Source organism: Arachis hypogaea, chromosome 14 (genome assembly GCF_003086295.3).
Source record: "Arachis hypogaea cultivar Tifrunner chromosome 14, arahy.Tifrunner.gnm2.J5K5, whole genome shotgun sequence".
NCBI classification, from domain to species: Eukaryota; Viridiplantae; Streptophyta; class Magnoliopsida; order Fabales; family Fabaceae; genus Arachis; species Arachis hypogaea.
Window position 1 is genome coordinate 68,413,167 of NC_092049.1, and position 26,981 is coordinate 68,440,147.

The 26,981-nt window shown below is 39.3% G+C and overlaps 1 pseudogene; it reads right to left on the reverse strand.

Annotated features, from left to right (window-relative positions):
- Positions 1-770: 770 nt before the first annotated feature.
- On the reverse strand, positions 771-26,691 carry LOC140178604 (nardilysin-like; annotated as a pseudogene).
- Positions 26,692-26,981: the final 290 nt, after the last annotated feature.

Genomic DNA, 26,981 nt, shown 5'->3' on the forward strand with positions numbered 1-26,981 from the left:
TTGATTTGAATTGTTGTTGTTTCTTTCTTTTTGCAATTAGTAGTTGTAGATCTATATTTTCTTGCAATTTGATTTTACTTTCCTTTTGTTCCTTCCAAGTGTTTGATAAAATGCTTGGTTGGATTATAGGATAGATTTCTCTCCTCTTGGCTTTGGTAGAGTAATTAGAGACTCTTGAGTTATCAAACTCTTTTGTTGATTGATAATTAAAAGTTTTTAGTTGATTTGAATTCCACTAACTCTAGTATTTCCTTAGGAGTTGACTAGGACTTGAGGAATCAAATTGATTTATCCACTTGACTTTCCTTCATAGTTAGATGTTAACTAAGTGGGAGCAATGGACAATTGATGCCTTGCCAAGAGCTTTCTTAGCTATTAGTTTACTTTCTTGCAATTTACTTTTATTGTTCCTTATTCAAAACCCAAAAATATACATCTCATAACCAATAACAAGAACACTTCCCTACAATTCCTTTGATAGATGACCCGAGGTTTGAATACTTTGGTTATTTTTATAATGGTTGTTACATGTGACAACCAAGTTTTTGTATGAGAGGATTATTGATTGGTTTAGGAACTATACTTGCAACGAGAATTTATTCTGAAATTCTAAACCGTCAAAAATCCATTCATCAATGGTTTTGCGTGAAAAACCCCGGTTTTTACATTATTAATCAATAATAATTCACACATAAATGTAATTTACACTTAAAAAACAAACTCAAATATGAATGGTATTTCATGAGTTCAAAAATGCATATCTTCAGGTTTTAACAAGGATTAGGATAAAACTCACATGACATTTTAAATGAACCCGGATCTTTTATAGCTTGCACAGTTTCAGGCAGTGCAACATCATCTTCAAACTTTGTGTTGTAGCCCCATAACGGAATGAGAAGTCGCTGGCATTTCGGAGAAGGCTGTCTGAAATATGTCCAGTACCACTCAACAACATCTTGCTTGCTTGTGTTCTTCAATTCTTTTGCTTCCTTCTTTGATATATCAAAGATATACTTGAAAATCCATATCCTTTGTTATCATTTTCTTCAAGGTTGGTCTTCCTTACTCATCATCCACAAACTTATTACATAACTAAATGTAAAATCACCCTTTATCAACAATCTGACTCCACAACCGATTGCTTTCATAGTTAAGCGAATGATCTTTCTTGAGCAGTTCTGCCATTAACCCACTTTTGTAATTCTCAAAGGAATCTCCTCAAGCCCATCCTACAGTCAATATATAATTCCTTAGAACACAAGTATTTTAATTTAGAAAGAGTGGGGTGTGCCTATAATTTCTTGAGCACCCAAATCATGTCAAATTTAATGCAATTTATGAGGGAGCCATTAATCTCAGAACAATGAGATAAAAGGAATCAGAAATACTAACCAACATTTCTTCAACACCATCTATGAAGTTGTCGATTGTATCTTGCACGTAAATTGGGTCGTACTCAGATGATTGAACGTAGAAACAAAACCCAAAAATACGGTACGTTAACCGTAGGCTACATTCGACAACGTATCCAAGCTGCTCTTTTGTCCTGTATCCAAATACACACAAATAAATAAACAAATAAAAATAAATAAAGAAATAAAAATTAATATAACCCATAAAAAACCATGGAAAGTGAAAACATATTTTCATTAACAAATGTTAGACGATCAAATGCAAGAAACTAAAATAGCATTCAATAGTCACCTCAGCTTATTGAAAAGCACCTCGTCAACTTCCTCAAAAAGATCAATTAAAGCTTTCAATTTGATTGATCCTAACCCAAGATCTTGCTCAAAATATAGCTACATGAATACCAAATTAAGAAACAGGAGAAGTTTGTTAGAAATTTCAAAACACAATTATCCATGAAAAATGACAAACAAAAATAATCCAACTGAAATTACCTCAGCCACAAAATTCTTTTCTAACTTGTTCTTTATACTAACATCTCTAACTAGATTGGCACTGGACGGAAGGCAAATAACGTGCTCAACGTGCCTCAACTCAATGGGAAGTGGATTTAATATAAAGTTTGTCTTAAATATATTTGATATGTTAATTGCTTCTTCTTCTGAAATATTTCCTTGGCATAGACCCTCAATGTATAGTTGTCCAAGGTTGATGTAAAGGAATAAATTTCAAACAATTTATTGATATAAACTAGAGAACTATAATATATCATTGAACTTATGTTTAAAAACCAAGTAATTAAAAACTAAAAAAACAAAGAACAATCTACCAAGAAGTAGCCACTTTCTTGTAAGTGTAAGCATTATCAAGCTAAGACAAGATGTAAATGTAAGCATTATCAAGCTAAGACAGGAGATTCTCGTACACACAAACAGAACAAGTGGATCAAACAAAGTAGTTATATTAAGTTTAGGGTTTAGGATTTAAGGATATAACACTTCCCATGCATGTATTTTTTGAAAACATTATTTTTTTTATAAAAAATAAAAATAAAAAATAAAATAAAATAAAACTTGACAATAAAAGACTGCAAAATAGTCCAAACAATAACATATAAGATTAAATATTTCATGCCTACCTTGGAGCGAAGTTCGGGGATGAATGCAATCAAATCATCAAGAAACAAATCATTTATATGATGCAACTTCTCGTCAGTGTCATAAAAGCTCGGCACAAAACTTGCAATCTCAAATATGACAAATGACTTAAAGGCTTCATGTTGGTATTCTTCAAAGTTCTCTTCATGTCTTCTTTTATAACCTGAACAATAATGACGGGTTCATTACAGTTAACAAAGCAAACAGGACTATGAAACTGGGCAAAAAGGATAACATAGACATTTTTATAGGAGATAAAAGGAAATATGTGATGTACCTCAAATCGATCGCCAGCAGGAATAAAGAATCTAGCTACCGATAAAACTTTAGTTAAGAGAATGGGAAGCTTATCATTGAAACCATAGACTTTCAGTTCCAGTTTGTCGCCAACATAGGAGATAGAAGTTTCTAACTTTGCAATACGTACTAGCCTGCACACATAGACACATGTTGTATGAAGTCCTTTAAAAATAAGATTTAAGCAACTACATTCACCAACAGTTTCTTAGATTGCCTAAGATAATTTTATTTTAACTTAAGCCAAATCTTATGATACAAAAATTTGTACATATAAACTAGCAGATGATATTTTGGAAAGATGGAATGAAAAAAAAAGTAGTTATTTGGGAGTTTGAATAGTCAGTTAAGAGTGGAAGCCCCTCTATCTTAAAGATACCTTTCTCAATTAATCAGTTTACAAGCTTAAGGTATGAAGCTATGTAGTAAATAGAATTACCTAGTGAATCTGTGCAGAAACAAAACTTATGAAGGACAAGAAATCCTCCAAACAAGTGAGAAGTAAACAAATAATAGAAACAACAAAAAATTTCTAACTGAGCAACATCTTTTAATGGAGGATATATAATATAGACAAATGGCTATACTTTTAGTGTCAAGCAAGATAGACGATTAACCTGATATATGATTTCATTCAACTCATTTTTAAGGAGGAGAATGAACAATTCAGACAATACACAACTCTGGGCATTAGCATATACACCCTTCAAGTTAATCCGAAAATATGTATTGGCACGAGGAACTTTAAAAGTACTATCCAACTTGTACCAGAATTTGATCAATGCTTTATCAACCATACATATAGGAGAAGTTGAATTTGCAAAATCATCCCACATGTGTCAACAAAACTGTTCATACCCTGGGTCGAGCTGTCCGACCCGGGATGTTTAGCGACAATGCGACCGACCTCTTCAGGTCAGACTATCCGATCTCTTCTCAAAGAGCTCGGCCAAATTGTCAGGAAAGCCCAATAAAGGGCCCAAATAGAGGAACACGACCCAAATCCAAATGCAGCCCAGGCCTGTAGAGATAAGGGCGGTTCCCTTGAAGATAAGATGACCTCACTCAAAGATAAGATAAGATAAGATAAGATAACTAACTTATCTTATCTCCAGAAAGGTCACTCCACACCTCTATAAATACACTGGAGCACCCAGGTATAACTCATACTCTAATTCTACTAAAAACCTGCTTAATACCATTGCTAACTTAAGCATCAGAGTCCTTTGCAGGTACCACCACCCTCTAGTGATGAAGGATCAGCAGCACCCTCAGTCCAACAAGTCGGACGCAACAGCTCCGGCCGTCACCCACCAGCCGGACACGTCAGCACCGACCAGTACAGAAGATCTCGTCCGAGATCGACCTACAAGTTTCAGGTAAGCCTCGAAACATTGGTGCCGTTGTCAGGGAATCTGGAAGTCATCCCACCACCATGGCGGACGACCACGACAACGACCATGACTCGGATCTAGAAGATAGAATGCCACACAAAAACGCGGACACTACACCAAAGGATATCCCGTAGCCTAACGGAGACAAAGATTCATCAAACCCGGGAGCTCTTGAGACGCTTCAAGATCGTTTAAAGCAACTTGAGAAAGAAGCCCAACATCAGCGAAAAGCCGGGCAAGACTTACAAAGGGATATAAGGCGACGCCAGAAATTGGAGGACAAACTTCTAAAACTCGAAGCCGATCTCAAAGCCAAAGCTACTCGATCCACTCATGCGGACAGCTCTCACAAGGATTAAGATCCATTTACTAGGGAGATCATGAAGACCAAAATCCCTAAGGACTTTAAACTCCCGGATATGACTTTATACGATGGCACGGCAGATCTCAGCCATCACCTCAACAACTTTAGGAGTCGAATGTACCTCACTGACGCCTCAGATGCGGTCCGCTGCAAAGCCTTCCCGACTACCTTAACAAAAACGGCGATTAAGTGGTTCGAGAATCTACCCCCAGGTCCATCTCAAGCTTTGACGACCTAGCCAAAAAGTTTCTAGCCAGATTTTCTATCCAGAAAGACAAAACCAAGCATGCCCCAAGTCTATTAAGAATCAAACAAGGAGATCGGAAAAGTCTTCGCAGCTACATGGAAAGATTCAACAAGGCATGTCTAGACATACAAAGTCTGCCCCCAGAAGCGGCCATCATGGGCCTCATCAATGGCTTGCAAGAAGGGCCTTTTAGCCACTCCATATTGAAAGAGCATCCCACATCTCTAAATGAGGTGCAAGAACGAGCAGAGAAGTATATCAACATGGAGGAAAGCTCTCGACTAGGAGAGACCTCAAAATCCGGGTTCTCCTACTCCTCCCGAGATAAGGACAAAGAATCCAAGAAAAAGGACCAACATGGGGAAAAGATAAAAAAATACCACAATTATACACCTCTTCGGGTATCCCTTGTGGATGTCTACAGAGAAGTATGTCATACTGAAAAGATACCTCCAGCTTGATCACTCAAAAGCAAAAAAGGAGGAGGAAACCGAGCTGAATATTGTGAGTATCATCGGATCTATGGACATTCCACCAACGAATGTTTTGACCTAAAAAATATCAAAGAAAAACTGGTAAGAGAAGGAAAGTTGGATCGGTGTTTGGCGAGCCGAGCAGGCGATCCCAGAAAAAGAAGAAGGGATGAAGATGTTGGACAGACTAAAAGACCACCTCGTACGCCCGAAGGACACGTCCACATGATACACGGAGGATTTGCAGGAGGAGGGATCTCCAAATCATCTCTAAAAAGATATCTTAAAGAAGTATATCATGTTGAGGGAAGAGAGGAAACACCTGACATCCTTACAATTACTTTTACCAAAGAGGACGCATCTGGCATTATCTCGGGACATGGCGATCCTATGGTCATCACTATCATATTGGCAAACGCAAATCTCCACCGCACACTGATAGACCAAGGAAGCTCCACCGACATCTTGTTCAAAACGGCCTTCAACAAACTCGGCCTGGAAGAAAAAGAACTCAGCGCATATCCAAACAGCCTGTTCAGACTAGGAGATACCCCAGTCCAACCAATTGGATACATCTCACTACACACGACCTTTGGAAAAGAAAACCAGTCAAGAACACTTAAGATAGACTACATTGTGGTCGACGTGAGTTCAGCCTACAATGCCTTAATAGGTCGGACAACATTGAATCAGCTTGGCGCAGTAGTCTTGACTCCATATCTATGCATGAAGTTTCCAACTGTAGAAAGGATAGCTACAATAAAAGCAGACCAGAAGACGGCACGCCGCTGTTACAATGAAAGTCTAAACCTCAGAGGCAGAGGAGAAGAATTCCACACCATCGAACTCGGTGGAGTTCAGAGATGGGAAGAACTCCGCCCACAACCCGAAGGTGAACTAGAGAAAGTCCAGATCGGATACATCCCAGACAAAACAACCAATATCGTACAATCCTAGAAAGAGATATAAAAGATTCAATTGTACAGTTCTTACGAGATAACGTCGACCTCTTCGCATGGAAGGCTGCAGACATGCCAGGCATAGACCCCAAGTTAATGTGCCACAAGCTAGCAGTCTACCCAGGATCTCGGCCAGTACAACAGAGACATAGAAAGCTCGGGCCAGAACGATCCCAAGCTGTTGAAGAGCAGGTACAAGCTCTACTGGAGGCAGGATTCATAAGAGAAGTCAAGTACCCCCTATGGCTAGCCAACGTCGTCTTGGTGAAAAAATCAAATGGGAAGTGGCGGATGTGCACCGACTACACCGATCTCAACAAAGCCTGCCCAAAAGATCCTTATCCACTCCCAAGTATCGACGCTCTAGTGGATGCCTCCTCCGGATATAAATACCTCTTATTTATGGATGCATACTCAGGATACAATCAAATCCCAATGTATCCACCCGACCAAGAAAAAACTTCATTCTTAACCCCAAAAGCAAACTACTACTACATCATCATGCCTTTTGGACTTAAAAATGCGGGAGCTACTTATCAAATATTAATGAATAAAGTCTTTGCGGATCACATCGGAAAAATCATGAAAGTCTACGTAGACGACATGTTAATAAAGACGCAAAGTGAAAAGATATTACTGTCCGACCTTACCCAAGTATTCAACACTATAAGAAGGCATGGCATGCGACTTAATCCTGCAAAATGCACCTTCGCAGTAAAAGCTGGCAAATTCTTGGGTTTTATGCTCACACAAAGAGGAATCGAGGCAAATCCGGATAAATGCCGGGCCATACTCGATATGAAAAGCCAGACTTGTGTCAAAGAAGTACAACAACTCAATGGAAGGTTGGTAGCCTTGTCCAGATTCCTACCTAGATCGGCAATAAGATCTCTCCCTTTCTACTCCACTTTAAGGAAGGGAAAGAGGTTTGAATAGACAACAGAGTGCGAGCAGGCTTTCCAAGATTTCAAAAGATTCCTGGGACAGCCACCTATTCTAACTTGGCCACGGGAAGGAGAACCACTCATATTATACCTTGCAGCAGGAAATCGGGCAGTAGCCTTAGCACTAGTCCGAGAAGACGACAGTGGGCAACAACCTGTATACTTCATCAGCAAAGCATTACAAGGATCAGAGCTGAACTACCAAAAAATAGAGAAATTCGCCTATGCTCTCATATTAACATCTCGACAACTTCGTCCATACTTCCAAGCACACACCATTAGGGTTCGGACCAACCAGTCCATAAAAGGGATTTTGCAGAAAACAGACCTAGCAGGCAGAATCTTGCAATGGGCAGTCAAGTTGTCCGAATTTGACCTTCAATACGATGCTTGGACAGCCATCAAATCGCAATATCTGGCCGACTTTATTACAGAATTTACAGACACCCCAAAAATCCCCACAGAATAGAATCTCTACATAGACGATTCCTCAAATAAAACTAAAAGCGGTGCGGGTGTGATAATTGAAAGCGACCAAGGAACCCAAATCAAACTCTCCCTCAAATTCGGGTTCCCTGCTTCAAATAACCAAGCTAAATATGAGGCACTACTAGCTGGTTTAAAGCTGGCTAGGGAGGTTGGAGCTCAAAAGCTTATCATCTTCAACGTCTCACAAGTAGTCACTTTGCAAATAGCATGGAGCTACCAAGCAAAAGATACCACCATGAAAAATTACTTGGACAAAACCAGGGAACAGCTCAGACAACTCAGAGAATATGAGGTCCGTCACATACCCCGAGAACAAAATGCCCAATCTGATGCACTCTCAAAACTAGCCAGCACCAAACTAGGGGGCAACAATAGAAGCCTCATCCAAGAAATGCTGCAGAACCCGTTAATCTCGGAAAAAGAAAAAATCCTAGCCATAACAGGTCAGGATCAAGGATGGATGACTCCCATAATTAACTACCTCAAAACAGAAACACTCCCCATAGATGAAAAGGAGGCAAAGAGGTTAAAAAGGGAGGCACAATACTACACCATCATAAACAATACTCTATACAAAAGAGGGATTTTAATACCATTATTAAAATGTGTACCGACTTCCAACACAAACGAAGTTTTAGAAGAAGTACACAGCGGCATCTGCGGCAATCATCTCGAAGCACAGGCACTTACCAAAAAGGTACTCCAGGCAAGATTTTATTGGCCAACTCTACAAAAGGAAGCCATAGAGTTCGTAAAGACATGTCCACCATGTCAAAAACATGCCAACTTTCACATCGCCCCACCAGAGGAACTCATCAGCGTAACCTCACCTTGGCCATTCGCAAAGTGGGGACTCGACCTTCTCGGACCTTTCCCTCAGGGATCGGGATAAGTCAAATTCCTCATAGTAGGGGTAGACTATTTCACAAAATAGATCGAGGCAGAACCCTTAGCTAACACCACGGCTCAAAGAAGTTAAAAATTCCTATATAGAAATATTGTCACAAGATTTGGGGTTCCATACTCCATCACCACAGACAATGGCACCCAATTCACAGATGCAGGGTTCAGAAAGTTGGTGGTTGATCTGAACATAAAACACCAATTCACTTCTGTAGAACATCCCCAAGCCAATGGACAAGCCGAAGCTGCCAACAAAGTCATATTGGCTGGGCTAAAACGGAGGTTATAGAAGGCAAAGGGAGCTTGGGCCGATGAGCTCCTACAAGTCCTATGGGCATATCGAACAACCCCACATTCTACCACAAAGGAATCACCTTTCCGACTAGCCTATGGAACGGAGGCAATGATCCCAGTGGAGGTCGAAGAAGGGTCGCCCAGAGTGATTCACTATAGTGAAAAAGCCAACTCCTAACTTCAAAGGGAAAAACTTGACCTACTTCCGGAAATTCGAGAAAGAGCTCGGATCAGGGAAGAGGCATTGAAACGTCGAATGGCTTCAAGATACAATCAAAAGGTAGTGCCACAAGGTTTTGCCAAAAACGACCTCATCCTAATCCAAAATGATATCGGAACAACTCAACCTGGAGAAGGAAAGCTGGCAGCAAATTGGAAAGGACCCTACCGAGTCATAGAAGTACTTGGAAAGGGCTACTACAGACTGTTCGAACTCGAAGGGAGAGAGCTTCCTAGGTCATGGCACGCCTGCAACCTAAGAAGGTACTACAGTTAAAGGTAATAAAAGATCTTAGGATAAGGTGCACTCTTTTTCCTGAAAAGGTTTTTTAATGAGGTGCCAAGCCAAGATCTACATATTGCTCGACTTAAAGGGATAAACTCCCATATGTATATATCTACATTTTCCTTTGAATAAAGTTATTTAGATTTTCTACAAATCCTCAAGACGCATTAGTCTGAAACACTAAAAAATTCATCGCCTGATTATAAAGCTATAGGATCGGTAGAAAGTGAAGATCAAATTCACTATCCGACCACAATAAAGACCAAAGAAGGTGAAAACCAAATTCATCAAAAGGTCAACCAAACAAGGATCAAACCTAACTTCGATAAAATTGACAAAGATGAAAAAGCGACAAAAGAGAATAATGCAAGAAGTTATCGAAAGTGATCTATATAAAGGACCTGACGAGGTCTTAATAAAATGGGTTGCTAAAAATAACGTAAAAGACAGGCCAACGTAAGGAAGTCGGACCAGTCGACCACAATAACCCAAGTTATAAAAAGTTAATCCTTGGAAAGAGGCCTGGCCAGCCCTAAAAAAGAGGATTACTAAAAATAACTTAGAAGGGACCGACGCAAAGAAGTCGTTCCCAAAATAAACAAGTTATAAAAAAGTAATATCTGAAAGAGATCTGACGAAGGTCCAAGAAAGAGGATTGCTAGAAATAACTTAGAAGAGACCGACATGATGAAGTCGGCCTCCCACAAACAAGTTATAAAAAAATAATCCCTGAAAAAGACCTGACGAAGGTCCAAGAAAGAAGATTACTAGAAATAACTTAGAAGAGACCGACATGATGAAGTCGGCCTCCCACAAACAAGTTATAAAAAGTAATCCCTGAAAGAGACCTGACGAAGGTCCAAGAAAGAGGACTACTAGAAATAACTTAGAAAAGACCAACATGATGAAGTCGGCCTCCCACAAACAAGTTACAAAAGTAATCCCTAAAGGAGACCTAACAAAGGTCCAAAAGAGAGGATTACCAGAAGTAACTTAGAAAAGACTAATATGACGAAGTCGGCCTCCCAAAAACCTTAACGTTATAAAAAGTAATTCCTAATAGATACCTAATAAAGGTCCAAACAAAACGGATTACTAGAAATAACTTCAGGCCAAAGTGAGGAAGCCGACATACAAGTTGGATCCAAACATCCACAACCTCAAAGGAATCAAGACACAAGCATGAAATACAAAGGCAATCTAAAGAGGTCGAGCAACAAGGCTCCCACACCTCCAAAAAACCTAAAAAGGTACCAAGACAGACGAAAAACATACATGTTATGAAAAACATAAAGTTATAATAATAACAAGCTCAAGAGGCTACCAAAATCAGCCCCAAGAGCCTGGAAACCATTTTGTTTTTCAAAATTAAGTTGCTAAACAAAGTAACTAAGAAAGTATCAAAAGTCAGCAACCACCATAAAGAGTTCAAAAGCCCACAAGCTGGGCTATCTACACAAACATTTAGAAAAATCATTAAAGATCCGAAGGCCTCTCGGCAGCATCAACACGGGGGGAAGGAGGGCGAGTCTGAAGAGGCACTGCATCCATTGTCCCGTCATCCCGATTCAAGATTTGGCAATCAGGTTCTGATTCGGGACGACCAACCTCAGATGAAGGAACCGAAGAAGTCACCACAACAGAAGCTTTGGCGGCAGGCACAGAAGGAGGTTCAACATCATCGTCATCAGGGTCGTCAGGGACAATCTTGTCATCCTTTACAATGTTGTCCAGGCTGAAGAGAGTAAGGTCAAGCTCAGGGGCAAGAACTCGAACCTGCTCCTTCAGGTTCTCATAAGCAGCATTTACGCTGCCTACAAGGTGACCCTGGAGCTCGGCATAATCAGCTCGGGCAGACTCTAAATCATCCCTGAGACGCATCACTTCCTTGTAGGTCGTGACATAGCTCTCCTTGTGCCTCAATACCGTGTCTTTAGCCAACCTCACAGAAGCCGCCAAGGCAATAGAACTAGCCTTTTCGCCCTCCAACTCCTTCTCCAGCTTGGTCACTTTCACTTCGAGCCCCTCCTTCAAACCCTTCATCCGGTGGAACTCCCACTTAGCCTCCTTCATAAAGGCTTTGGTAGCATGAAGGGAAAGATCTTGGGCAGTTCGGTACAGGGCGGCCCCATATGCGCCATCTTGATACTACTCCGAGTTATGAAATCTAAATGACGAAGGAAAGAAACATTATCCATAGAGAGGGCACCATAAGGACCGATCTGTTGGTCGACAAACCCAATAGCGTCGAAATCAGGCGCATCCAGAATGAAAGGTTCAACAGTTCGAGGTCTTTTGGAAGGAGGAACGGCCGGAGGAGAAGAAACAGCAGCAGAAGACTGTGGAGGATCAAATAAATGGACTCGAGGAGCAGGGATCATTCTCCTCGGTCCAAGAGAGCTCGGCACAGATGGCTTCGATGGAACCTGAGAGGACCCTTCCCAATCCGCCCTGGTCGAGATGTTCTGAGCTGTAGTAGCCTTTCTCGCCTTCTTGAAAGCCTTCATCGAGCCGTTATTCTTGGCCATCTCTGAAAAGTGAAAATCAACAGTTTACAAACCAGAAAAGAGGAAGAAAGCAAAGAAAAAATGAGAAACAAAATATATCAAGTAATACCCAACGCAGTTCAGACAAGGGATGGGTCCCCCAAAGATTTCTTAGTGTCCAGATGAGGAGGTTCCCCCCAAATGTCCTCCAAAATAGTTACAAGGCCTGCTCAACTTTGTCGAGCATCTCCCACGTATATCGAGACACCACTACATTCTGCTGCCAACACAAGGGGAAGGTTGGCTCATCATTCGCTTCCAGAAAAAAGGGCCGAGCTCCCTCAACTGCTCGGACCTTGAAAAAGTAATTCTTGAAGTCCCTAAAGGACTCATCATACATGGCAAAAACCTTATGCCCTTGTGCAGATCTAAAAGAAACCCATGAGGCTTTCTTTTTTGAAGAAATCCCGGGCTTAGTTAAAACAAACAGATAAAGGAAAAGAGTTTGAGAAGGAGTAACGTCCAACTCTTGGCAAAGAAGCTAAAAAATCTTGATAAAACCCCAGGAGTTCGGATGGAGCTAGGATGGAGCTACATTACACGACCACAGCAAATCGGTCTCAAAAGAAGTGAAAGAAAAAGTGATGTCCAACTGGCTGAAAAAATAGTCGTAAGCATAAAAGAAAGGGCGCTCCCCCCGGCTCAGAGCAGGGAAGCAAACCCTCTCCTCGAAATTAGCTGCTACCAATTCATAATTCTTTTCCTGATCTCTACTCTTACACAGGCAGTGATGTTTCCTAAGCTCTACACAAAACTCAGCATTCACCACAGAAACACACATTAAAACAAGGGAGTCCAACCAATCGGACATCCCCTCAGGAACCTTAGAAGACGTCTCTACAATATTTTTGCGAGAAGACATGGCCAACTAATCCTACAAACAAGAAAAGAAGATGGAATACTAAAAAATATCTCAGGCGAAATCAAAACAACTCGGCCAGCATGATTCAGGGCAGCACAAACAACAAAAGAAAACCCCAGGACCCACACCGAAGATCCAGGGGCATCCTTTGGAGGAAGTCATGGAACAAGGACTTAGGAAAACCTACAAGACTAACATCCCAACAAAACTCTCAGCAAAGAAAAGCCCTTTTCCAAAAAGCAACAACCTGAGAAGAAAGAAAAGTCAAAATAAAGCCATGAAAGGAGCAACAAAATAGCAGTTCAATCAGAAAGTAAACAGCAAAATGTGCCAAGCAGAGGACGTCAAAGACGCAACCTTTTATCAAAAAAAAAAAAATCAAACGAAGCTATTACCACAGAAAGCTACAACATCAAAAAGGCAACAAAACGTGCAAAACCCAAAAACCCTCAAGCACCGGGAGAAATGCCAGAAACGCGCATCACAGCAACAATTGAGCATCATGGCGCAAAAAGGTTCAAACTTTCCAGCATGCAAATGAAAAATCAAAGCTTCACCAAAGAACCGAAGATAAAGCGACGAAAAAAGTAAAAAAAAGAAAGTAGAACCAACCTGGAAAAAGCAGAAAGCTTCAAAGAAGTTGAAGATGGAAGATGAAATCCGAAATCGCCCTTTTCTCAACAAGAAAAGCACTAATAATTACCAAGCAACGTCGCAGGGAAAAATGCAAAAATTGCAAACTTTAGGTGAAAATAGAAAGTGAGAAAGAAAAGGGAAGTTACGGTAAAGAAACAGAGAAGATAAACCGTTTTCCTGAGTGTGAAATTCAAAATAAAGAGGCTAGAGAAACGGGGCAATTAAAAACCAATTAATGAGGATATTAAACCCTCGCACATTCCCAAGGCTAAGAGTGTTAATGCAAAAGAGCGCACTTTTGGAAGAAACGAAAAGGAAAAAACGTTCCGCATTCAAAAAAGAAGACTCTACAAAGAAGAAGTCAATAGATGCTCGAGTTCGGCTTCACCAAGAAAAGGATCGAAGTCCTAAAACTAAAACTCGACCAGAAAGACCGAGCTCGAGCAGGGGCACTGTTCATACCCTGGGTCGAGCTGTCTAACCCGGGATGTTTAGCGACAAGGCGACCGACCTCTTCAGGTCAGACTATCCGATCTCTTCTCAAAGTGCTCGGCCAAATCGCCAAGAAAGCCCAATAAAGGGCCCAAATAGAGGAACACAACCCAAATCCAAAGGCAGCCCAGGCCTATAGAGATAAGGGCGGTTTCCTTGAAGATAAGATGACCTCACTCAAAGATAAGATAAGATAAGATAAGATAACTAACTTATCTTATCTCCAGAAAGGTTACTCCACACCTCTATAAATATACTGGAGCACCCAGGTATAACTCATACTCTAATTCTACTAAAAACCTGCTTAATACCCTTGCTAACTTAAGCATCGAAGTCCCTTGCAGGTACCACCACCCTCCGGTGACGAAGGATCAGCAGCACCCTCAGTCCAACAAGTCGAACACAACAACTCCGGCCGCCACCCGCCAGCCAGACACGTCAGCTCCGACCAGTACAGAAGATCTTGTCCGAGATTAACCTACAAGTTTCAGGTAACCCTCAGAACAAAAACATATAGAAAAATCACTTGGAATGAACTTATTTTTTTATGGAAGATGTAGCGAGGCCTCAATTTTCTGGAGGATTTCTCCATAACTCCATTAAATCTTGAGCAATGTCTTCTTCAACATAACGTGAACCAAACCAAGGTTCACATTGGGCATCTGAAAAGTAGCACCATCAAGTTGTTCAATCATTATGATGGAAATATAACTTCCAGATATATTTTGTTAATAATTGAGTTTAGTTATCAATTCCCAATGGTTCAACATAACAGATTAACAGTGAAAGAAATAATAAAAGTGCCAACTAGCCAAAGGTGAAAAGATAACTCACATTCCGACTTAAGGAACAACTTCAAAACAACCTCTATTCTCACGATTTCTGGAATGAAGAAACCAAGAAGTTGCTTTATCAATTGCTTATCCCATGTCTGGTAGACGGTCACCATATATGACATGCTCTGGTGGATAAAAGAGTAAGTTTTCTGCATAAGAAAATAATTCAAATAAGCCAGAAAGATATAACAAATCTGTATAGGAAGTATCTAAAATTTTAAAATATATTGTAATTGGGTTGAAAGCATAACAAATAAATGTTCAGTTTTGCTATAAACACAAACTGACAACAATTTTTTTTTAATCTCTATCATATGTTGCATTTTCTCCATATCCTATTGATTAACAAATGACTTAAGAAAACAACTCCAAGCAAATAAATTAGAAACCTAAGAGTTCAACAGCATAATCATCTTGCCGTTGCTCTTCTGCAAATCTAAAATCCATTTTTCCGATGCTTTGAAGTTCTCTAAATATCTACTCTTGTGGAGGAATTTGATGTAATAACTTTAGGTATTGATAGACAAAGCCAATGATTCAAAGATTTGGGAAGTGAAATCAAAGTTAAGCCATATTGAAGAAAAGTAATTTGTAGAAATTGGAAAGCATAAGTTGATCTAAATGATCAAACAAGTTAATTTACCCATCAACTGGTCAATATTGTTTTCACACTTGTCTATTGATTGAAAAATTTTAGTCCAATACAATAATAATAATAAAGTTGAAATTGAAATAAATCTTATGCTTGAGGGCCCACTAAATACACTACTTGCTCTTACTCTCTTCTATCTGATAGGCCATACAAGTGAAGAGAATATGATCAACTTTTCAACACCAGAATCAGTGAGGTTTATGGACACAACAAAGATGTAGTCTATAGTTGACCGATAAGTTCCTTCATCCCCAACACTGGCAGAGATGTAGCCCAACCTTTAGTTTAACACCCACAATCATAGGAAACACACTCACAAACAAATATGCGTAAACAAGTATGATGCATGCTTAGTACTATACAGGTCATGAGCTCATGTGTCGATTTTTTGCCCGATTCTCAACACTGGTCCTGAGATAAGCGTTTCGTACCACCGTCCTTATCTCAGCCAACGTCCCCTCCATGAGCGTTACTGATAAACCACTATTTTATGGTTTATCTTGTGCTCAATTGAGTGGTTTTTATCAAGTCTTTGCACACTTATTCATAATAATTGCATGCTTTTACATTTTCCTTCCTAATCTTGTGCTATGATTGAAAACATGTTTCCTAGGCCTTTAAATTGCTAATTTTAATCCTCTCTTATTACCATTCGATGCCTTGATATGTGTGTAAAGTGATTTCAGGGTTTATAGGGCAGGAATGGCTTAGAAGATGGAAAGAAAGCATGCAAAAGTGGAAGGAATACAAGAAATTGAAGGAATTGCTAAAGCTGTCCAGCCTGACCTCTTCGTACTAAATCGACCATAACTTGAGCTACAGAGATCCAAATGAGGCGGTTCTAGTTGCGTTGGAAAGTTAACATCTGGAGCTTCAAAACGATATATAATTTGCCATGGTTGCCACGCTGTTAGGTGATGCGCACGCGTAGATCACGCGCATGCGTGACCTGGAGAAAATTCAATCCACGACGCATACGCGTGACTTTGCCGCGTGCTGGACGTATTAGAAATCGCTGGGGGCAATTTCTGGGCTGTTTTTGACCCAGTTTTCGGCCCAGAAAATACAAATAGAGGCTACAGAGTGGGGGAATCAAACACAACATTCATTATTCACAAAATTTTAGGTTTTAGATGTAGTTTCTAGAGAGAGAGACTCTCTCCTCTCTCTTAGGTTTTAGGATTAGGATTTCTTCTTCTTCTCAATTCCAGGTTCAATGTTCCTTTAATTTAGTTTCTCTTCTACTTTTATTTATTCTATGACTTTAGTTTGTTTATTTACCCAATTTGATTTATAAACTCCATGTTAGAATTGATTTTCTTATTTAATGCAAATTGAGGTATTTCATATTTATGATTTTAATTTAGCTTTTTACATTCTTAGCTTTGGTTGAGTAATTGGTGACACTTGAGTTATCAAAATCCCTTGTCAATTGAGAATTGGAATTTGCTAATTAGTTTGGATCCCTCTAAAGCTAATCTTTCCTTAGGAGTTAACTAGGACTTAAGGAATCCCATTGATTAGTCCACTTGGCTTTCCTTTATTTAGTAAGGGTTAACTAAGTGGGAGCAATAAACATTCTAGTCACAATTGATAAGGATAACTAGGATAGGATTTCCAGTTCTCATACTTTGCCAAGAGTTTTTCTAGTTATTAATTTAGTTTCTTGCAATTTATTTTTCTTGTTCCTTATTCAAAAATCCCAAAAAGATAATCTTCCATAACCAATAATAAATTATACTTCCTTGCAATTCCTTGAGAGATGACTGGTGCACGAAATTGTGATTCACACTTTTCACAACTCCGCACAACTAACCAGCAAGTGCACTGGGTCCTCCAAGTAATACCTTACGTGAGTAAGGGTCGATCCCACGGAGATTGTTGGCTTGAAGCAATCTATGGTTACCTTGTAAATCTTAGTCAGGAGATTAATTATGATTATAAGTTTGAATTACGAAAAATAAAAGAGCATGAAATAAATACTTGTTATGCAGTAATGGAGAATATGTTGGAGTTTTGGAGATGCTTTGTCTTCTGAATCTCTGCTTTTCCCCTGTCTTCTTCTTCACGCACGCAAGGTTCCTCCTATGGCAAGCTGTGTGTTGCTGGGTCACCGTTGTCAATGGCTACCATCTGTCCTCTCAGTGAAAATGGTCCAGGTGCGCTGTCACCACACGGCTAATCATCTGTCGGTTCTCACTCATGCTAGAATAGCATCCATTGATCCTTTTACGTCTGTCACTACGCCTAACCCTCGTGAGTTTGAAGCTCATCACAGTCATTCAATCCCTGAATCCTACTCGGAATACCACAGACAAGGTTTAGACTTTCTGGATTCTCAAGAATGCTGCCAATGGATTCTAGCTTATACCACGAAGATTCTGATTAAGGAATCCAAGAGATACTCATTCAATCGAAGGTAGAATGGGAGTGGTTGTCAGGCACGCGTTCATAGATTGAGAATGGTGATGAGTGTCACGGATCATCACATTCATCATATTGAAGTGCGAATGAACATCTTAGATAGAAACAAGCGTGTTTGAATAGAAAACAGAAATAATTGCATTAATTCATCGAGACACAGCAGAGCTCCTCACCCCCAACAATGGAGTTTAGAGACTCATTCCGTCAAAGAGTACAAAGTTCAGATCTAAAAATATCATGAGGTACAAAATAAATCTCTAAAAGTTGTTTAAATACTAAACAAGTAACCTAGGTTTACAGAAATTGAGTAAACTATGATAGATAGTGCAGAAATCCACTTTCGGGGCCCACTTGGTGTGTGCTGGGGCTGAGACTTGAGCTTTACACGTGCCTAGGCTGTTTCTGGAGTTAAACACCAGGTTGTAACCTATTTCTGGCGTTTAACTCCAACTTGTAACCTGTTTCTGGCGTTTAACGCCAGAATGCAACATGGAAATGGCGTTGAATGCCAGTTTACATCGTCTATCCTTGAGGAAAGTATGAACTATTATATATTGCTGGAAAGCCCTGGATGTCTATTTTTCAATGAAATTGAAAGCGCGCCAATTAGACTCCTGTAGCTCCAAACAATCCATTCCGAGTGCAGGGAGGTCAGAATCCAACAACATCAGTAGTCCTTTTTCAGCCTAAATCAGATTTTTGCTCAGCTCCCTCAATTTCAGCTAGAAAATACCTGAAATTACAGAAAAATACACAAACTCATAGTAAAGTCCAGAAATATGAATTTTTCTTGAAACTAATTAAAATATACTAAAAAGTGACTAGAACATATTAAAAACTACCTAAAAACAATGCCAAAAAGCGTATAAATTATCCGCTCATTAGTGGCCCGAGGTTTATGGAAAAACAAAAAGCAACGCTTTTTCCACACCAAACTTAAAAGGTTTGCTCGTCCTCGAGCAAAAGAAGATAGAAGGGAGTAGAAGGAGAAGTGGAGGAGAAGGAGGTGTGTGAATGGGTGGGTATGGAAGGGGAATGGTTTGAATTGGAATGGTGAGGTAGGTGGGGATCCTGTGGGGTCCACAGATCCTGAGGGGTCAAGGACCTAGCATCCCTGCTCCATTGAGGCATGCAAAATGCCCTTAGTGTGCAATTCTGGCGTTTAACGCCAGACTGCTGCTTGTTTCTGGCGTTAAACGCCAGCTTTTCCCCTTTCTTGGCGTTGAATGCCAACTTGGTGCTTGTTTCTGGCGTTTAATGCCAGCTTGATGCTTCTTTCTGGCGTTAAACGCCAGTCTAATGCTTCTTACTGGCGTTTAAATGCCAGTAAGCTCTTCCTCTAGGGTGAGCTGTTTTAATGCTATTTTTGACTTTGCTTTGATTTCTTTGACTCCACATGATCATCATCCTAAAGAAAACATAAATAAAATTGGAAAATAAAAAATTAACATAGATAAGTAAAAATTGGGTTGCCTCCCAATAAGCGCTTCTTTATTGTCAATAGCTTGACAGTGAGCTCTCATGGAGCCTCACAGATAATTAGAGCAGGGTTGGGGCCTCTCAACACCAAACTTAGAGTTTGGTTGTGGCCTCCCAACACTAAACTTAGAGTTTAAATGTGTGGGTTTTGTTTGACTCTGTATTGAGAGAAGTTTTTCATGCTTCCTCTCCATGGTTACAGAAGGAGAACCTTGTGTCTTATAGTTTGCAATGTCTGCAAACCATAGAGCTTCCTGAATAGCAAACAATTGCTCATCCGAAAAGGTTTCAGAGATCTCAGTAGGAGGGAGGGATGCTCCTGCTACTGGTTCTATCCGGGATAGGTGATCAGCTACTTGATTCTCTGTCCCTTTTCTGTCTCTTATTTCTATATCAAAGTCTTGCAGAAGCAACACTCATCTTATGAGCCTGGGCTTTGAATCTTGCTTTGTGAGTAGATATTTAATAGCAGCATGGTCAGTGTACACAATCACTTTTGATCCTACTAAGTATGATCTAAACTTGTCAATGGCATAAACCACTGTATGCAGCTCTTTTTCTATGGTTGTGTAATTTTTTTGGGCATTATTTAAAACACGGCTAGAATAATAAATGACATGCAGAAGCTTGTTATGCCTCTGCCCCAATACTGCACCAATGGCATGGTCACTGGCATCACACATTAGTTCTAAAGGTAATGTCCAGTCTGGTGCAGAAATAACTGGTGCTGTGATCAGCTTAGCTTTCAGGGTTTCAAATGCCTGCAGACACTCTGTGTCAAACACAAATGGTGTGTCAGTAGCTAGCAGATTGCTCAGAGGTTTTGCGATTTTTGAAAAATCCTTTATAAACCTCCTATAGAATCCTGCATACCCCAGAAAGCTTCTGATTGCCTTAACATTGGCAGATGGTGGTAATTTTTCAATTACCTCTACCTTAGCTTGATCCACCTCTATTCCCTTGTTCGAAATCTTGTGCCCAAGGACAATCCTTTCAGTCACCATAAAGTGACATTTTTTCCAGTTTAAAACCAGGTTAGTCTCTTGGCATCTTTTCAGAACCAGTGTCAGGTGATCAAGACAGGAGCTGAATGAGTCTCTATATACTGAGAAGTCATCCATGAAGACTTCCAAAAATTTTTCCACCATATCAGAGAAAATAGAGAGCATGCATCTCTGAAAGGTTGCAGGTGCATTACACAGCCCAAATGGCATCCTTCTGTAGGCAAATACTCCAGAAGGACATGTGAATGCTGTTTTCTCTTGATCTTGGGGATCTACTGCAATTTGGTTGTAGCTTGAATAGCCATCTAAAAAGCAATAATAATCATAACCTGCTAGTCTTTCTAGCATCTGGTCTATGAATGGTAAAGGAAAATGATCCTTTCTGGTGGCTGTATTGAGCCTTCTATAGTCAATACACATGCGCCACCCTGTAACTATTCTTGTAGGAACCAGTTCATTTTTTTCATTATGAACCACTGTCATGCCTCCCTTTTTGGGGACAACTTGGACAGGGCTCACCCAGGGGCTATCAGAAATAGGATAAATAATCCCAGCCTCCAGTAACTTGGTGACCTCTTTCTGCACCACTTCCTTCATGGCTGGATTTAGCCGCCCCTGTGGTTGAACCATTGGCTTAGCATCATCCTCCAATAGGATCTTGTGCATGCATCTTGCTAGGCTGATGCCCTTAAGGTCACTTATGGACCACCCAAGAGCTGTCTTGTGTGTCCTTAGCACTTGAAGTAGCGTTTCCTCTTCCAGGGGATTTAAAGCAGAGCTTATGATCACCGGAAAAGTGTCACATTCTCCCAGAAATGCATATTTCAGGGGTGGTGTAATGGTTTGAGCTCGGGTTTAGGAGGTTTTTCCTCTTCCTGAGGAAGTTTCAGATGCTCTTTCAATTCCTCTGAATCCTCCAGATCAGGCTGAACATCTTTAAAAATGTCCTCTAGCTCTGATTCAAGACTCTCAGTCATATTGACCTCTTCCACCAGGGAGTCAATAATATCAACGCTCAGGCAGTCGTCTGATGTGTCTGGATGTTGCATAGCTTTGACAACATTCAACTTAAACTCATCCTCATTGACTCTCAGGGTTATCTCCCCTTTTTGGACGTCAATGAGGATTCGTCCAGTTGCTAGGAATGGTCTTCCTAGAATGAGAGTTGCACTCTTGTGCTCCTCCATTTCCAGCACTACAAGGTCAGTAGGGAAGGCAAATGGCCCAACCTTGACAATCATGTCCTTAATTATGCCTGATGGGTATTTAATGGAGCCATCAGCAAGTTGAAGACAGATTCGGGTTGGTTTGACCTCTTCAGTCAAGCCAAGCTTTCTGATAGTGGATGCAGGGATTAGGTTGATGCTTGCCCCAAGATCACATAAAGCTGTCTTGGTGCAATTACCCTCTAATATGCATGGTATCATAAAGCTCCTGGGATCTTTAAGCTTTTTTGGGAAGCTTTTCAGAATGACTGCACTGCATTCTTCAGTGAGGAGAACTCTTTCAGTTTCTCTCCAATCCTTCTTATGACTCAAGATATCTTTCATGAACTTGGCATAAGAGGGTATTTGCTCAAGTGCCTCTGCAAACGGAATCTTTATTTCAAGAGTCCTGAGATAGTCTGCAAAGTGGGCAAATTGCTTATCCTGCACCTCTTGGCGGAGTTTTTGAGGATAAGGCATCTTGGCTTTGTATTCCTCAACCTTGGTTGCTGCTGGTTTACTTCCTACAGAAGTGGTTGGAGAAGCCTTTTTAGAGGGGTTGTTATCAGCACTTACGTGTGTCTGATCCCTCACTGGCGTTTGAACGCCAGAAATGAGCTTCTATTGGGCGTTTGACGCTAGCTCTTTGCCTGTTCCTGGCATTTGAACGCCAGAGTTGTTCCTCTCTGGGCCCTTACTGTCCTCAGAGGGATTTTGGATAATATTTTGCTCATCCTCTGTCAGTTGTTCTTTTCTTGGCTTTCTGCTGCTCTGAAGTGAGGTATTTAATATTTTCCCACTTCTTAATTGAATTGCCTGGCACTCTTCTGTTATCTGCTTTGATAACTGCTGTTTTGTCTGATTTAATTGTGCCTCCATATTTTTATTAGCATTTTTAGTGTCTTGTAGCATCTCCTTGAATTTTGCTAGCTGTTTTGTTAGAAAACACACTTGTTGACTGAGTTCAGCAACTTATTCTGGAGGACCAAGCTCAGTAGATACTGCTTTGGCGTCTTCTTTTGTGGAGGACCCACTACTTATGTACAGATGCTGATTTCTAGCAACTATATCAATAAGCTCTTGAGCCTCTTCAATAGTTTTTCTCATGTGTATAGATCCACCTGCTGAGTGGTCTAGAGATACCTGAGCTCTTCCTGTAAGCCCATAGTAGAAGATGTCTAATTGCACCCACTCTGAAAACATTTCAGAGGGGCATTTCCTTAGCATCCTTCTGTACCTCTCCCAGGCATTATAAAGAGATTCATCATACTCTTGTTTAAAGCCTTGGATGTCCAGCCTTAGCAGTGTCATCCTTTTTGGAGGGAAATATTGATTCAGGAATTTGTCTGATAACTGTTTCCATGTTCTTATTCTTGCTGTGGGTTGGTTATTTAACCACCTTTTAGCTTGATATTTTACAGCAAACAGAAACAGTAACAGTCTGTATACATTCTGATCTACCTCCTTGTCATGTACTGTGTCTGCAATTTGCAAGAATTGTGCCAGAAACTCAGTAGGTTCTTCCTGTGGAAGACTGGAATACTGGCAGTTTTGCTGCACTATGACAATGAGCTGAGGATTTAGCTCAAAACTGCTTGCTTTGATGGGAAGTATACAGATGCTACTCCCATATACAGCTGTAGTGGAGTTAGCATATGACCCCAGAGTCCTTCTAGACTGTTCATTTCCACTTAGGTCCATGATGGGGAAAGGGAGATGATGCGGATTACAAATAAATTTTTTTTGAAAACCGAAATTAAAATAAAATAAAATAAATGAAAAATTGACTATATTTTCGAAAATTAGAAGAAAAAGAAATAAAAAAAATTGAAAACTAAATTAATTAAAAAGATTTGAAAAAGATGTGGGTGATGATTTTCTAAAAAAAATGAAGAGAGAGAAATTGGTTAGGAAGTTTCGAAAAAGATATGTCTTAAAATTAAAGATACTTGTAAGAAAATAAAATAAGATAAATAAAAAAAAAGAAAAGATATGAAAAAGATTTTATCTTAAGATTTGAGATTAGAAAAGATAAGATAAGCTAGGTAAGAGAAGATAAGGAATTTAAATTAAAAAGTTTTGAAATTTAAATTTTAAATTTGAAAATTAAATTTTGAAATTTGAAATTTGAAATTTGAAATTTGAAATTTGAAATTTTGAAAATTGAAATTTGAAAATTGAAATTTGAAAGTTGAAATTTGAAAATTGAATTTTAAATTTTCGAAAAAGTCAACAATATAAGATAAGGATTTGAAAAAGATTTAAATTTTGAAAAGATTTGATTTTTAAATTTGAAAATTAGATTTTGAATTTTAAAATTTGAAAATTGAAATAAGAAAAGATAAAATTTTGAAAAAGATATGATTTTTTTGAAAAAATTTGAATTTTGAAATTTTTAAAACTAAGATAAGATAAAATAGAAACTTTAAAATAAAAATCTGAATTTTTTTGAAAAAATTTCGACATATTTGCTCAAAAATAGTTAGAGAAGATATTTTTTTAATTTTTGAATTTTATGATGAAAAAGAAAAACACACAAAAGGCACACAACTTAAAGTTTTTAGATCTAATGCTCCTTGTTTTTGAAAATTTTGGAGGAAAAACACCAAGGAACACCAAACTTAAAAATTTTAAGATCAAAACACAAGGAAGACTCAAGAACACTTTGAAGACTCACAAGAACAACAAGAACATGAAGAAAGAACACCAAACTTAAAATTTTTAGAAAACCAAAATAAAATTTTCGAAAACCAAAGAAAACTTAACAAGAAAACATCAAACTTAAAGTTTGGCACATGATTTAATCAAAGAAAAATTATTTTTGAAAAAGAGATTTTAAAAGGGAGATAGCCAATTACCAAGAACATAAGCACAACGCTCTAGCCAACTGAGCTATAAATTTAACGTGTTTTAACAAGGTATTTAATAAATAAAAATTTTTGAAAACTGATATTTTGAAAAAAGCACAAGAAAAACAAGAAAATACACAGAACAGGAAAAACTAAAGATCAAACAGGAAAAATAGCAAGAACAACTTGAAGATTAAGAAATAACAATAAACACAAATTCGAAAATTTAAAAGAAAATAAAAACATGCAATTGACACCAAACTTAAAATAAGAAACTAAACTCAAACAGAAAAACTCAATTATTAGTTTATAAAAATTTTCGAAAATTTTAACAAGAGAAAATAAGGATTAAAAAGAAAATTTCAACCAAAAACAATAATAGAAGACGCAATTTTAGTGACTCTAAACTAAAAAGATAAATTTTTCCTAATCTAAGCAATAAAATAAACCGTCAGTTGTCCAAACTCGAACAATCTCCGGCAACGGCACCAAAACTTGGTGCACAAAATTGTGATTCACACTTTTCACAACTTTGCATAACTAACCAGCAAGTGCACTAGGTCGTCCAAGTAATACCTTACGTGAGTAAGGGTCGATCCCACGGAGATTGTTGGCTTGAAGCAATCTATGGTTATCTTGTAAATCTTAGTCAGGAGATTAATTATGATTATCAGTTTGAATTGCGAAAAATAAAAGAGCATGAAATAAATACTTGTTATGCAGTAATTGAGAATATGTTGGAGTTTTGGAGATGCTTTGTCTTCTGAATCTCTGCTTTCCCCCTGTCTTCTTCTTCACGCACGCAAGGTTCCTCCTATGGAAAGCTGTGTGTTGGTGGGTCACCGTTGTCAATGGCTACCATCCGTCCTCTCAGTGAAAATGGTCCAGGTGCGCTGTCACCGCACGGCTAATCATCTGTCGATTCTCACTCATGCTGGAATAGGATCCATTGATCCTTTTGCGTCTGTCACTACGCCCAACCCTTGTGAGTTTGAAGCTCGTCACAGTCATTCAATCCCTGAATCCTACTCGGAATACCACAGACAAGGTTTAGACTTTCCGGATTCTCAAGAATGCTGCCAATAGATTCTAGCTTATACCACGAAGATTCTGATTAAGGAATCCAAGAGATACTCATTCAATCGAAGGTAGAATGGGAGTGGTTGTCAGGCACGCGTTCATAGATTGAGATTGGTGATGAGTGTCACGGATCATCACATTCATCATATTGAAGTGCGAATGAACATCTTAGATAGAAACAAGCGTGTTTGAATAGAAAACAGAAATAATTGCATTAATTCATCGAGACACAGCAGAGCTCCTCACCCCCCAACAATGGAGTTTAGAGACTCATGCCATCAAAGTGTACAAAGTTCAGATCTAAAAATATCATGAGGTACAAAATAAATCTCTAAAAGTTGTTTAAATACTAAACAAGTAACCTAGGTTTACAGAAATTGAGTAAACTATGATAGATAGTGCAGAAATCCACTTCCGGGGCCCACTTGGTGTATGCTGGGGCTGAGACTTGAGCTTTACATGTGCCTAGGCTATTTCTGGAGTTAAACGCCAGGTTGTAACCTGTTTCTGGCGTTTAACTCCAACTTGTAACCTGTTTCTGGCGTTTAACGCCAGAATGCAACATGGAACTGGCGTTGAACGCCAGTTTACGTCGTCTATCCTTGAGCAAAGTATGAACTACTACATATTGCTGGAAAGCCCTGGATGTCTACTTTCCAACGCAATTGAGAGCGCACCAATTGGACTCCTGTAGCTCCAAAAAATTCATTCCGAGTGCAGAGAGGTCAGAATCCAACAACATCAGCAGTCCTTTTTCTGCCTGAATCAGATTTTTGCTCAGCTCCCTCAATTTTAGCCAGAAAATACCTGAAATTACAGAAAAACAGACAAACTCATAGTAAAGTCCAGAAATATGAATTTTTCTTAGAAACTAATAAAAATATACTAAAAAGTGACTAAAACATATTAAAAACTACCTAAAAACAATGCTAAAAAGCGTATAAATTATCCGCTCATCAATGGCCCGAGGTTTAAATACTTCGGTTATCAATTTTATTGGGTTTGCTTTAGTGACAACCAAAACTTTTGTACGAAAGGATTCTTTGTTGGTTTAGAAACTATACTTACAACGAGAATTTATTTGTGAAATTCTTTACTAGCAGAAATCCGTTCATTAGTTACGCATCACCGTCCTCATGGGAGAACCTTACTTTCGGTCTCCAGTGAGCGTTACGCATTGCCATCCCCATTGATTCGTCCTTATAGTGTCAACTGGCGTTCAACACCAGGCAGGGAGCAGGACCAGCGAAGTTCAGCACTAGAATCCAAGTTAAACGCCAGTCTTCAGCCCAAATCACTTCAAGTGGGCCGCAAAGTGGATTTTAGCACCCCTTAGCTTACCTAGTCATATTTTTGTAACTTTTAAATTTAAATTAACATCTTTTAGGTCTAGTATTTACTATAAATAAGGGACTTCCTTCCTCTTGAGGATTATGCCTCCCAGGAGAGGAGAAGCACATACACACTACTTCTATTTTTC